General features: G+C 38.4%; 1 long non-coding RNA gene across 1 annotated transcript in view; it reads left to right on the top strand.

Annotated features, from left to right (window-relative positions):
- The window catches only part of LOC145542444 (uncharacterized), a 45,802-nt gene that overhangs the window by 10,404 nt on the left and 22,264 nt on the right, over window positions 1-13,134 (top strand). Inside the window, exons 3-4 of the long non-coding RNA XR_014079855.1 lie at window positions 3,379-3,464; window positions 3,564-3,656. This is a non-coding gene — a long non-coding RNA (uncharacterized LOC145542444). The remainder of the gene's footprint in view (window positions 1-3,378; window positions 3,465-3,563; window positions 3,657-13,134) is intronic.

Raw genomic sequence — 13,134 nt, 5'->3', positions numbered from 1 at the left:
AGCCATAATTGACATATCAAACTACCTGCACTTCTTGTGAATTTTTTCATTTATCTCCTACCACTGCCTTCAGATGCAACAACAACCTGGTTTATGTAAAAATTTTGACATGCTTATAAGTTCCTATAATGCCCCAGTTAAGTCCCATTACTAAAAATGTTTCAGCACATTTGTGATATTCCTGCCTCTGTTGCTGTTGCTTTGCAGGAAGAAAAATGGGGCTGCAGAACTACCAGTCTTATACTTTTATGAACTACATTCTATACGATATCATTTTTTAAGTGAAAAAGAAAACCACTACAATACTCCAGGGAGCATACTTTATTCTCCAGTCCTAGAAGCATGACGTTTAGTGAGTGCCTACCAGTGCACCTGTGTGTGCCTGCCTTCATTAGCTGGAAAATATGCATTCTCTCAAACTCCTGAATTCCAGATGGCTCGCAGAGATTCTGCCACCAACTTTTTCTATGAAAGTATAAAACATTTTATATTTCAAGTTTTATTACTTTCAGTGGTTTGGTATGGTTCCCTTCTTGTTAATTTTTTTTAATAACTAATTTATTTTAATTGGAAGATAATTACTTTAAAATATTGTGATGTTTTTTGCCGTACATCAACATGAATCAGCCCTGGGCCCTTCTTGTTAATTTTTTTAAAAATATAAACAAATTAGTGTGTGTGTGTTAGTCGCTCAGTCACGTCCAACTCTTTGTGACCCCATGGACTGTAGCCCACCACGCTCCTCTGTCCATGAAATTCTCCAGGCAGGAATACTGGAGTGGGTTGCCATGCCCTTCTCCAGGGGATCTTCCCAACCCAGGGATTGAACCCAGCTCTCCTGCATTGCAGGCAGATTCTTTACCGTCTGAGCCACTTGTAAGCACATTGGGTATCTGCTATTTAAATAACAATACCAGAAAAGCCAAAGACTAGGCTTTGAATGACTGTCTTAGGTGAGCATCAAGATTAGATTGTTAAAAGAAGGAAGGAAGTTAGAAGGGAGAAAGGGAAGAAAGGAAGAAAGGGCAAAAAAGATCAGGATAGTGTAAAGATAAAGTAAAAATGAAAATTCACTTAAGGAGTATTCTAGAGAAATTGAAATCTCAGGTAGCAGTTTTTAAACCAGCAAAGTATTGTGGGCTTAGGCCTAAAGAAATCTGACAGTATACCCTAAAGAAAGGCTTCTTTCCCTAAAGATGCTTTTTGCTCATATTCTAAGAAACTTAAAATTTTCCAAGAAAATCAGACTCTACCTGTAAAGTTCAAATGCTATGTAAGAAAGGTCAGTGTCACTCTTATCCATTTATAGCAAGTGTACAGATTCCAAAAGCCTGCCTTCTCTATGTGAATACTACCTATAGTTGGAGCTTATTTCCCTTTCCTTATGTTCAGCATTGACTTTGACTTCCTTCTGTATATTTGGGTTTTTGCTGTTCTTTTTATTGTTATCTTGCTGTGTGTGTTCTGGCCATCTCATACAGTTTTTGGAATGAACCTAGTGAAGAGTAGATAAATAATAATGATAATTAACAGTTTATTATGGTTGCTATGCACTCCACAGTGTTGTGAGGGGCCAAAGGCCTGCAGAGTGGGTATGGACAAAGCCCAGAGAAGTGTTCTTTGTTAAAGCTATTTTGACTAATTTTCCATTTTATTGGGCTTCCCTGGTGACTCAGACAGTAAAGAATCTGCCTGCAATGCAGGAGACCCTGGTTTGATCCTTGGGTCAGGAAGATCCTCTGGAGAAGCGAATGGCTACCTACTCCAGTATTCTTGCCTGGAGAATCCCATGGACAGAGGAGCCTGGCAGTTTGCCTGTCCACCCAGCAAATATGTCTTGGGGAATCTCTTTTAATGGACACTTGAATATCAAAGGAATAGGGGGAGGTTAGGGATAAGATTTAAACCTCCCTGCTGGTGCCAGCCTCATACTACTTAAGTCTCATGCCACCTAAAGCCTACTTCAGTGTCCTCTTCCAGTCACCAAAGATGTCTCTCATAAGCAGTTTACCTGATGTGTAGATAAAGATGGATCATTTATTCCTTTCTTAAATATTGATGCAAAGCACACTATTTATTGGGTATGGTATTCTAATAGACAGCCAAACCAGGCCTTGTATCAGTCTTCAAGAAATTTAGATAATATATTGTGGTGGTTTAGTTGCTAAGTGGTGTCCAACTTTTTGCAACCCCATGGTTTGCAGCCTGCGAGGTTCCTCTGTCCATGAGATTTTCCAGGCAAGAACACTGGAGTGAGTTGCCATTTCCTTCTCCAGGGGATCTTCTTGACCCAGGGATCAAACACCCATCTCCTGCATTGGCAGGTAGATTCTTTGCTGGTGAGCCACCAGTGAAGCCCAGGTAATATATTACCAGACACATAATTTTATGGGACTACCATAATGATTTTCTCTTGGCTCGAATCTCATCTTTGACTCTGAGCTGCTGTTTTGCCTAATATCAGATACTCAGTTGAGTTCATCCTGTTTTAACTGAGTGATTTCTCTTTGCCTTGTGAGGATTCATAAGTTCTGCTCAGAATTTGGTTGAGAGTTCTATCCACTTCTTTCAATATAGCCTCCAGCCTCACCATAAGATAATACTTAATTGCAGACAGAGATCTGTGGCAAGCATTTCCATCCCTAACTTTTAAGATCCATAAGAATATTTGTGAACCTCTTCTGCAAATTCTTTAGAAAATGAGGAAGATAGGAGAGGTGTATCATTCTGTAGCTTCTCTTGGATTTCAGGTATCATCTCTTGTGGGTTTTTTTTTTTTTTTTTTGCTGTTGTTATTGTTTCTCTTTTTTTGGTTGCTGTGGGATGGGATTTTGGTTCCCTGATCAGGGACCCAAGCCTTGCCCGAGTGCAGTGGTTCTGCAAGTCCTAACCACTAGACCACCATGGAATTCCTTCCAGGTGTCATCTCCTAGTACACACCTGTATTAAGAAAGGAAGTCTCTCTTCCCATTTTAGAGATTGGCCCACCTGGCTGTGAGAACACAAGTTTGTCAAATATCTGAATCTTTTCCTCTTCTCATTCTGATTCCATACAGCTACCTGGTTAGATCACGATGAGGGGTCAGTTTGTTTGACAGTTAACACTTTCAGCATAAATAAGAAATTGTTTATTCTGGTTTTATACATCTGTCTTAAGGGTGCTGTTAGCAAGTATAATATGCATTAACCTAAACAATTCCCCAGGTCATTTCTGAGTCTTTAAAGTAAAGGATGTACTCTGGGCTGAAGTGAATTCAGATTGTTGGCTCCATGAAAGCAGAGACTGTGTTTATCTTGCTAATCACCCTGTAATTTAAAGTGCCTGGTCCTCCGTTGGTGTTTGATATATGTTAATGAATAAAAATTTTACCTTCTCAGGTTTATTGAGAAGCTTCTAGCTACTGAATTGGACTCTGTCCTGGTGACATCAATTATACCACACAAGATTTCTTTTGAACTTCTTGGTAAGCTGTATTATTCTCATTTTATATATTTAAAAACCAAGACTTAGTTAAATAACTTTCCTATTGTCACAAAACTAACAGAATGACTTTTGAACCTAGATGTAAAGAATTCCAAAGCCCATACCCTTTCCATTGCATCACGGTGGCTTTAGGAATAAATCAATGGCGATCTCAGCTAGCTAGAGTTATCAGGTAAGGCATCTTTGAAAAGGTTCAATTTGAACTAGGTTTTCATGATATCAGCAACATGGTATCAGCCAAGGTGAAGTGATAAGATACTGCATGTTACATTGAGGAAAAATTAGGTAATAAAATTCAGATTCAGTGTATAAGCAGTAAGTTATAATATGATAGACAATGAATCCAGAAAAGAATGACAGATAATTAAATTCTTGAATAGCAGACTGAGGAATTTGAACATTCTTTATAAATATTCTTGGGCTTCCCTGATAGCTCTGTTGGTAAAGAATCTGCCTACAATGCAGGAGACCTGGGTTTGATTCCTGATCAGGAAGATCCCCTGGAGAAGGGAATAGCAACCCACTCCATTATTCCTGCCTGGAGAATCCCATGGACAGAGGAGCCTGATGGGCTACAGTCTATGGGTTCACAAAGAGTCAGACACAACTAAGCAACTAGCACAACACTAAAAGTATTCTTGCCTGGGAAATCCCATGGACAGAGGAGTCTGGCAGGCTGCAGTCCATGGGGTCACAAAGAGTTGGACACAATTGAGTACAACAAAAAGACTAAAAAAGATAGCAGTAAATGTTAATTGGGCTTCCCTGGTGGCTCAGGCAGTAAAGAATCTGCCTGAAATGCAGGAGCCGCTTGCCAATGCAGGGCACCCAGGTTTGATCCCTGGTTAGGAAGATCCCTGGAGAAGGAATGGCAACCTACTCCAGTATTCTTGCCTGGAGAATCCCATGCATAGAGGAGCCTGGTGGGCTCTATAGCCCACGGGGTCGAAAAGAGTTGGACAAGACTGAGCAGCCAACTAAATAAATCGGAAGCTAATGAAGATTTTTAAAGACGATATGAAACATGATTAAAGCCATGCTTTAGAATGATGATTCAACTTGACACGTTCCTCAGTTGGAAGCAAGGAGACAAGTTAAGATGTTACTGAAAGTAGTACAAGTAATGATAGGAAAGGTGAAACAGTAAGGGAGGAAGCATATAATTCAAAGAGCTCTGAGCCTCAAGGCAACATAGATAGGAAAATGAAGTACTAACAGAAAAGAGGAATTATGTTATCCAAATGTAGAAGACTAGTGCTTCCCAGGTGGCTCAGTGATAAAGAATCTGCCTGCCAATGCAGGAGATGGGGGTTCGATGCCTGGCCCAGGAAGATCCCCTGGAGAAGGAAATGGCAACCCACTCCAGTATTCTTGCCTGGAAAATCCCATGGACAGAGGAGCCTGGCGGGCTACAGTACATGGGTTCACAAAGAGTTGGATGTGACTGATCACAGAGCATAGCAAAGAAGACCAGCAGGAGGTTGGAATGTGAGTGAGACTATAGCTTGAGAAATTTCTGCTAGACTCATCTATTTGGGATTCTTCTGTTGAAGGCAACATTGAAATCATAGCGTAAATGAGATTATCAGAGGCAAGAGTCTGAAGAGCAGAAAGTAAAGACTTGAACGAATCTCAGGCAGGAACATTTAGGGGACAGAAGGAGGAAGAAGAAGCCTCAAAGTAGACACAGAAGGCGTGGTCAAAGAGGTAGGTAGTTATTACTTCCCTCAGGGGGTTATTTCTGCTAGTTTCAAGACTGAGAACTACTGTCTTAGTTTAATGATAGAAAATGATGGAAATAGCTAGGAGGAAGTAAGTTGGTAAATATGGATTAGGCCAAGGCAAATTTGATGAGCTGAATAGAATTTTTTTTTGGCAGCCATTTACTTTTAAAACATTTTTTTTTACAATGCTACTTGGAAACTGGCTTATTTTCCCAAGCATTCCCCACCCTATTTTGAACAAAAGTAATAGGCAGTAATGCATAAAGCATTCCTGGTAAATTCTTAAAACATTCAAGAATATGACTCGAAGCTGAATTTTAGACTTGATTCAAATATGAATTGAATTACTAGCGACTGACGTTATAAGTTGACTTTGAATTGAAAATAGTCTATTAATTGAGTGACTTTATCTTAGCTATTAATGTACTCTTTTCTATTTCTATATTTTGTCTCTGAAATACTAATCTCTCTTTGCCCTCTGGTTTCCAATCTTTGGTAAGTTAGATAATGTCATTTTATTTTTTAAAAATTCCAACTTGACATGAGTAACATTTGTTTCTCTGACCTTTAATAATGCTAAAGTCACAGAAATGCTAGTCTATATTTGGATTTTTGGTGGGAGTTGATAAACACACAGCATATTTCTATTATATGATTATGTGATACTTTTATAGAACACAAAAAAAAGATGAAAAAATAACTATTGCTCAATATCAAAACTTGTTTGCTTAGTCTTTTTTTTGCTTTTGAAGTATACTTGATTTACAATATTATACTAGTTTCATAGGTACAACATATGACTCTGTATTTTTATAGATTATACATAGTTTTTATAAAGTATTGACTATATTCCCTGTGTTTGTTCATTCTTAATAAAAATATGCATATTTCGTAGCCTTCTGAATATTTTTTGCTAATGTAGATTTGTTCTTTTTGAATAATGAATGGAGACTTTGGAAAATTGCTTTTTAATTGAAGAAAGGAGTTTTTTCTTCAGTTGATCTCTATGATTAATTTCAACTGATACGAGAAACCCCAAAAAGAATCTTAATAAATGTACAGACTGTTTAGAAAGTGTCAGTAATCTCTATGTTTATTTGTTATGGCTATTTTTAAAAGAACATTTTTATTGGCTAAAATTTTAAAAAGGAATTGATGTCATAGTAAATATATTAGAAGAAGATAGCTAGAATTAAAAAAATTTTAAAGATGAGAAACACCCAATGGGAATTTAACAACAGAATGTTTTCTAAAAGTAAATAATCCACTTTAGTGTAAGAAAAACATCAAGTCTCCTATTTATATTCATTTCTTGCCTAAAAACTAGAAAAGAAATTCAGTTGTACCAATCATTAGTGTAGATATTTACACTTACACCCTCCTCGTTGTGTATGTCAGGAGGTCATGGATCATACAATGAGTGCAGGGCACACCAAGGGCACACTGTGACATCCGACGCTGCTCCATCACTCTTGGGTTCCCTTTCAGCATTTTGCCATGTGTTGCAATTTCCTTGTCCCGTTAAGTGAATTTTTAAGTTTATTATTTTCAATATGATAACCATTAAATAGTTTGTAATGAGAAAGACAATATGTAAAAACTTTTGTCTTACAAAGACATTCACTAGTTATATCATTGAAGTACTTAAAGTGATTGTTGAAGTAAAAATTGAGTTATACATTTTTATTTTATATATTAAATAAGGGTTTCCTATTTGCTGGACTTTTCTGCACTGGTAGGTGGATCTCAACAAAACGCCACCTTGTAGATATTTTTTGAAAAAAGACATGTTTTCATCCGGGCCATCGAGATAAAGTAGGTGGCTTAACAATGAGTGATTCACAAATTGTTTTTGCAACTCATTAATTAGAGAAGGCACTTTTGAAAATATATGATTTTGCTGCATTTTAATAACAGATGTAAATATGACATCTATAAATATCCATTCCTTATTTTAAAAAAATAAACTAACATTATTTAATCTGTTTTAAAGTCTTCTAAGTAGTCTTGCTTGGGAAACCCCATGGACGGAGGAGCCTGGTAGGCTGCAGCCCATGTGGTCGTGAAGAGTCGGACACGACTGAGCGACTTCACTTTCACTTTTCACTTTCATGCGCTGGAGGAGGAAATGGCAACCCACTCCAGTGTTCTTGCCTGGAGAATCCCAGGGACAGAGGGGCCTGGTGGGCTGCTGTCTATGGGGTAGCACAGAGTCGGACACGACTGACGCGACTTAGCAGCAGCAGCAGCAATTGAAGTTTTAAGTGGATCTTGAACTCATTGCTAAAAGTATAACAATGCAACAACTTCTGATTAGGTGTCAAAATCTAGAAAATGCCGAGTTGCTGAATTTCAAAAAATATTCGGGTAATTGGTAGATGGAATTGAAAAACAAGTAGTATCATGATTTCCTAAGTATTTCCCTTGATGTACTCATTTCATTGGAATATAAAACTTTTTGTAAAGTATCTTCTTCAGATATGTTAGCCATTAAAACCAAGTTTAAAAAGTTGAACCTTTAACTTGACTTTCAGATCACTAAATGTTAAAATAAAACTTTCATAGAAATTCAGCATATAAGGTTATATTGTTTTCTCTAAAAATAATTATCAATAACTTTAACAGCAAAGATTTTGTCATTAATAACTTAAGAATTATTAAACATTATTTCATCTTTAATCTAGACTTTAAAGTCTTCCATTTATGTACTTATAACTATGTATATATTATATTTCATGCACTATCATAGAACAGTGGTAGATATATATATTATCATTATTTATTTATTTATAGCTTCCAGGATACACACAGGCTTCCCAGGTAGCCCTAGTGATAAAGAACCTGCCTGCCAATGCAGGAGACGCAAGAGATGTGGGTTCGATCCCTGGGTCAGGAATTTGCCTAGAGGAGGGCATGGGAACCCACTCCAGTATTCTTGCCTGGAGAATCCCATGGACAGAGGAGCCTGGTGGGCTATGGTCCATGGAGTCACAAAGAGTTGGACCCGACTGAAGCAACTTGCATGCACGCACACACGCATTCAAATAGTTTTGAGTCTATTCAATCGTAAAACTAGAATGGACATGATAACATGTTTTTCTGTGAGAATAATAATTGTACTGAAGAGTACACAGCCCCTTAGTGTCTGTTATCATATAAACACATGCTGCTTTTATTATGACTTTCAAGGACCCTAGACACAGCCTTCATGGGCCTTTTCCTTCATAAAACTATATTAAGTTATATTTTACAACTGCATTGGCTGAAAATATATATATCAATATTACCTGTAATGTCTAACCTAAGAGTTCATTTTTTCTTCTGATGTTTAAAATAAATTGAAATATCTACATATTTTAAATATTGTGGGCCATAGGCACCATAGCACATGGACAAGTTGGCCCTGGCCCCCACACCATAAGAGATGAAATACAGCTTCTCACATTCAGATTTCAGTGCCATAACTAGTACACCATTTGTTACAAAATAACCACACATGAGGACCAAGTATACTTTGTAAGGAAGGAGGAATGCAAAACACAAGGTATATGTTTTCTCTAAATGATCTGTCAAAGACATTAAGTCCTTCTGTTGGAAAGATAAGGGAGTCCCAGAAGAGCAGCGAGCACAGGAGAGAGGAGAGAACACGGACCTGAAACTACAACCTAGGAGCAGGTAGAAAATGTGCGGGTACTACCAGCATCAGTACAACAGTGAGGGTCCAGTCTTGAATGAAACTGAAGCCCAGCTCCTCCCCTTGGCCCGCACATCTGACCCACCCTCTTAATTCCTGTGTCCTTCATCAGGTCCCCATCACAATGGCCTGCCCGCCATTCCTCACAAATGTGTTGAGCTCCCTGCAGCTTAAAGGCCTTTGCTGGATCACTCTTTCCCTGCGTTAGGGCAGCGCTGCTCCCGTGTGTCATTTTGGCCTCTGCTTCTGTGTCACCTCCCCAGACAGTATTTCCTCGCCACCCCTTCCCTCACTACTCGGTTAGAATACCCTGATTTCTTTTCTTTATAGCATTGATCACTCTCTGAATCTTGATCATTAATTCATTGATCGATTGCCTGGCTCACCAAACGTAACACAAGCACCGTGGTTACAGAGGATGTCTGTCTTGTTCATGTGTAGCTCCTCAAAGTCTGTAGCAGTGCCTGGCATTCAAGTGATAAATGGAAAAACTGAGCTCAAGGCAGCAGCTACCTCAGTCTTTCCTTCCTCTGCTTCTACTGAAGCCCATGGCTCTGTCTACCATGTGATCTTTCCTTTTAGGAATGTCAAATGTAGTTCAACACCTAGTTTAATGTACTGTATCTGAACGTGCTTTAGTAAAAGGATACAGGGTGGTACAGTATGGCTAGACAGCCGAGAAAAACCTACCCAAACATCTTAAATGTTTGTTAGTATTTCCTGGTATTAATACACTTCACATGAGTATGTATCACAACATCATTAACTAACTGGCACTCTGTTGTTACATAAAACATCTTTGTGCTGCATCTATAACTTAGATGTACGGAGAAGGCAATGGCACCCCACTCCAGTACTCTTGCCTGGAAACTCCCATGGACGGAGGAGCCTGGTAGGCTGTCGTCCAAGGGGTCGTGAAGAGTCGGACACGACAGCGACTTCACTTTCACTTTTCCCTTTCATGCACTGGAGAAGGAAATGGCAACCCACTCCAGTATTCTTGCCTGGAGAATCCCAGGGACAGGGGAGCCTGGTGGGCTGCCGTCTTATGGGGTCGCACAGAGTCGGACACGACTGACGCGACTTAGCAGCAGCAGCAGCATAACTTAGATGACAGTCTGCGTAAAATGACATGGCACTTGCAATATACCTACTGATCATGTATCTGCCTCACAGAAGTAAAGACGATAGCAGAGAATGCAATCTCTAATATTTAAAATGTCAATAGTGTTGTTTTCAGGGCCTCTTTTCTCTAGCCACCAGATATATTCCCAAGCAGGAAAGTTTTTGAAGTGCTTGATCGCCCACTTTAATTTTCTGTGAGGCAGTCATACTACTGCCTACTGTCCAGTGCTCACTAACTGTTAATATACGGCTCTAAAAAACTGCAGAGGGTGATGTTTAAGGCCCCTCATACCCCCAGACACTGATTTTGACTTCAATCACAAGTTCTTCTATATCTTCAATGTTCTGTTCTTCTTCCTCATATTCTATTATGCCCCCATCCCCACAAGCACTCACAAAGCAAACGACCCAAAAGTATTTGCTTACTGCTGATGGTGTGTCAGTACTGTGCCAGAGCTTTGAGGAGATGGAGGTGAGTTGTAAAAAGCATTCCTGTTCTTGAGAACTTATAAACCCAATTAGAGACAAAGTTGTTGTTTAGTCGCTAAATCATGTCCAACTCTTTTGCAATCCCAAGGACTGTAGCCCGCCAGGCTCCTGTGTCCATGAGATTCTCCAGGCAAGAATACTGGAGTGGATTGCCATTTCCTTCTGCAGGGGATCTTCCCAACCCAGGGATCAAACTCACATCTCCTGCATTGGCAAGCGGATTCTTTTACACTGAGCCACTTGGGAAGCCAGAGACAAAATTACTAGGAATAAAAAAGTATCAATGAATATTAACTAAACTTATTGTTGTGATCATTTTGCAGTAAACATATATTGTACTCCTGAGACTAATGTTATATTTCAATTATATCTGTTTTTTAAACATTAAAAGCAAATCAATTATTTTTTTAAAAAAGCATTGAATCTTTGAGTAAAAAATACAGTTATAGGATGCGGACCAAGAGTCCATTCCCCAAATAAGCGAGAAGGCATTTCAGGCAAATGGATAAAGGCATAAAGAAATGGCTTATTTGTGGACTTTGAGGAGACTTGATTAAAATGGTGTCTATGTTAGAAAAAAAAAAAGTGGGAAATGCGGTTAGTTAGCAAATGAGAACATATCATCAAGATGTTGAATGTTAGGCAGAAGCATTTAGATTTGTTTGAGCGGAAAACTTGGAATTATATTTACTCTCATTTTTCTCTCCATGTCCCAAATTTGTGGAGAAAATAAAAGACTTCTTTTTGTTGAATAATTCCTTCCTGGAAGTCTTCTATTTGTAGTAATGACAGTCAAAACCCTCTGAAGGTATGTTAAGAATAGTTGCTGAAACCTCAAGCTGGGATTTTTAGCATTTATATGTTTTTTCATAAGGTTCTTTTTGCTATTTTTAACCCTAAATAATTTGGTTTGGAAGAATGAAAGAAATGATCCTTAATGAGAGGTGACTTTTTTCCTGACAGCAAATAGATTTTTCATTTCAGCTGGTCTTAGGACGCGGTGACTTTCTCAACTATCTTAAGCTGCTTTTGGTTTGTCTCAGAATCTGGAATAAGAATATATTATATCGAAGTGGGCAATACATGCCCTAATTTTTAATTTTTTTATTTTAAAGCTTATTTCTATCATCTTGTGCACTAAATTATTGTCAAAGGAAAGAAGAAAATTTGTAGAGCGTGTATTATGGATCGTTGTCTTAGTCAGGATAGAGTAAGATGCAGGACAGGTAAAAGAACCAGATTCTGGTGGGCACTAGTGAGGTCTGTCAAGACCATGCATCCAGCCAATGTGCTTCATAAGTTTTATTAAATCTTTACAAAAGCTTTAAGGAGTAATATTATCCTCAATTTTTCAAATGCAAAAAGCAAAGTGGTGCGGTGATGTAGAAAGAGATTTGGGTCAGAGGTCTTGGATCGAGATCTCAGTTCTGTTATATATTTAGTTGTAAGACAGTTCAGCTGATATGTCACTTCTGTAGAATTAAATTATGCACACCACAGTAGGATGATTTTCCTGATCTCTTGATCATATTAGGTGCCTCCTCTGTCTTCCCATAGCAATCTGTACTACTTTTCCATCATCATCATTAGTGTAGTATAACTACTGTGATAATGATAAATTTCTTAAGAAAATGGTTATTCATAGTTGTATCCATTATATCTAGTTCAGTTCCTGGTACCTGGTATTTAATATTAATCTTTATTGAGGGAATAAATTCAAAAACTTAACTTTCTAGTCATCTATTTGCTGACAAAGGTCCATGTAGCCAAAGCTATGGTTTTTCCAAAAGTCATGTACGGATGTCAGAGTTGGACCATAAAGAAGGCTGTGCACTGAGAATTGATGCTTTTGAACTGTGGTGTTAGAGAAGACTCTTAAGAGTCCCTTGGTCAGCAAGTCGCTTGATCAAACCAGCCAATCCTAAAGGAAATCAGCCCTGAATATTCATTGGAAGGACTGATGCTGAAGCTACAATATTTTGGCCACCTGATACAAACACACTGGAAAAGACTGTGATGCTGGGAAAGATCGAGAGCAAGAGGAGAAGGGGGCAGCAGAGGATGAGATGGTTGGATGGCATCATCGACTCAATGGACATGAGTTTGAGCAAACTGTGGGAGATAGTGAAGGACAGGGAAACCTGGCATGCTGCAGTCCATGGGGTCACAAAGAGTCAAACATGACTGAGCTACTTAAAAACAACAATTTAGCTGAAATATCAGATGAAAATGCAGATGTTGGTAATGGTATGAAGTAACTTGCCATATTCCAGAAAAGCATAGCCAAAAATATCTATTTTTACAAATTCCTAGGGTTTTTATGTAAAAAATAAAACAGATTTAACAAAATTACTTAATATTACAGAGTGGCAAACCATATATGAAACTGACAGGTGAATTTTTTTTTTTACAATTGTATTGGTTTCCTAGGGCTGTAGTAACAGAGCAACACAAATTATGTGGCTTAAAACACAAGGATTTTACTGTCTCATAGCTCTGGAGTCTAGAAGTCAACATGATCAGTTCCTTCTGAGGGCTGTAAGGGAAAATCTGTCCCATGCCTCCCTTCCTGGCTTCTGGTGACAGCCAGCAATCCTTTTTGTAGATGCATCATTACA

This window comes from Giraffa tippelskirchi, chromosome 3 (assembly GCF_054371585.1).
Source record: "Giraffa tippelskirchi isolate mGirTip1 chromosome 3, T2T-mGirTip1v1.2.pri, whole genome shotgun sequence".
NCBI classification, from domain to species: Eukaryota; Metazoa; Chordata; class Mammalia; order Artiodactyla; family Giraffidae; genus Giraffa; species Giraffa tippelskirchi.
Note: the sequence above shows the minus strand (reverse complement) of the source record. Positions and strands in the feature narration are given on the sequence as shown.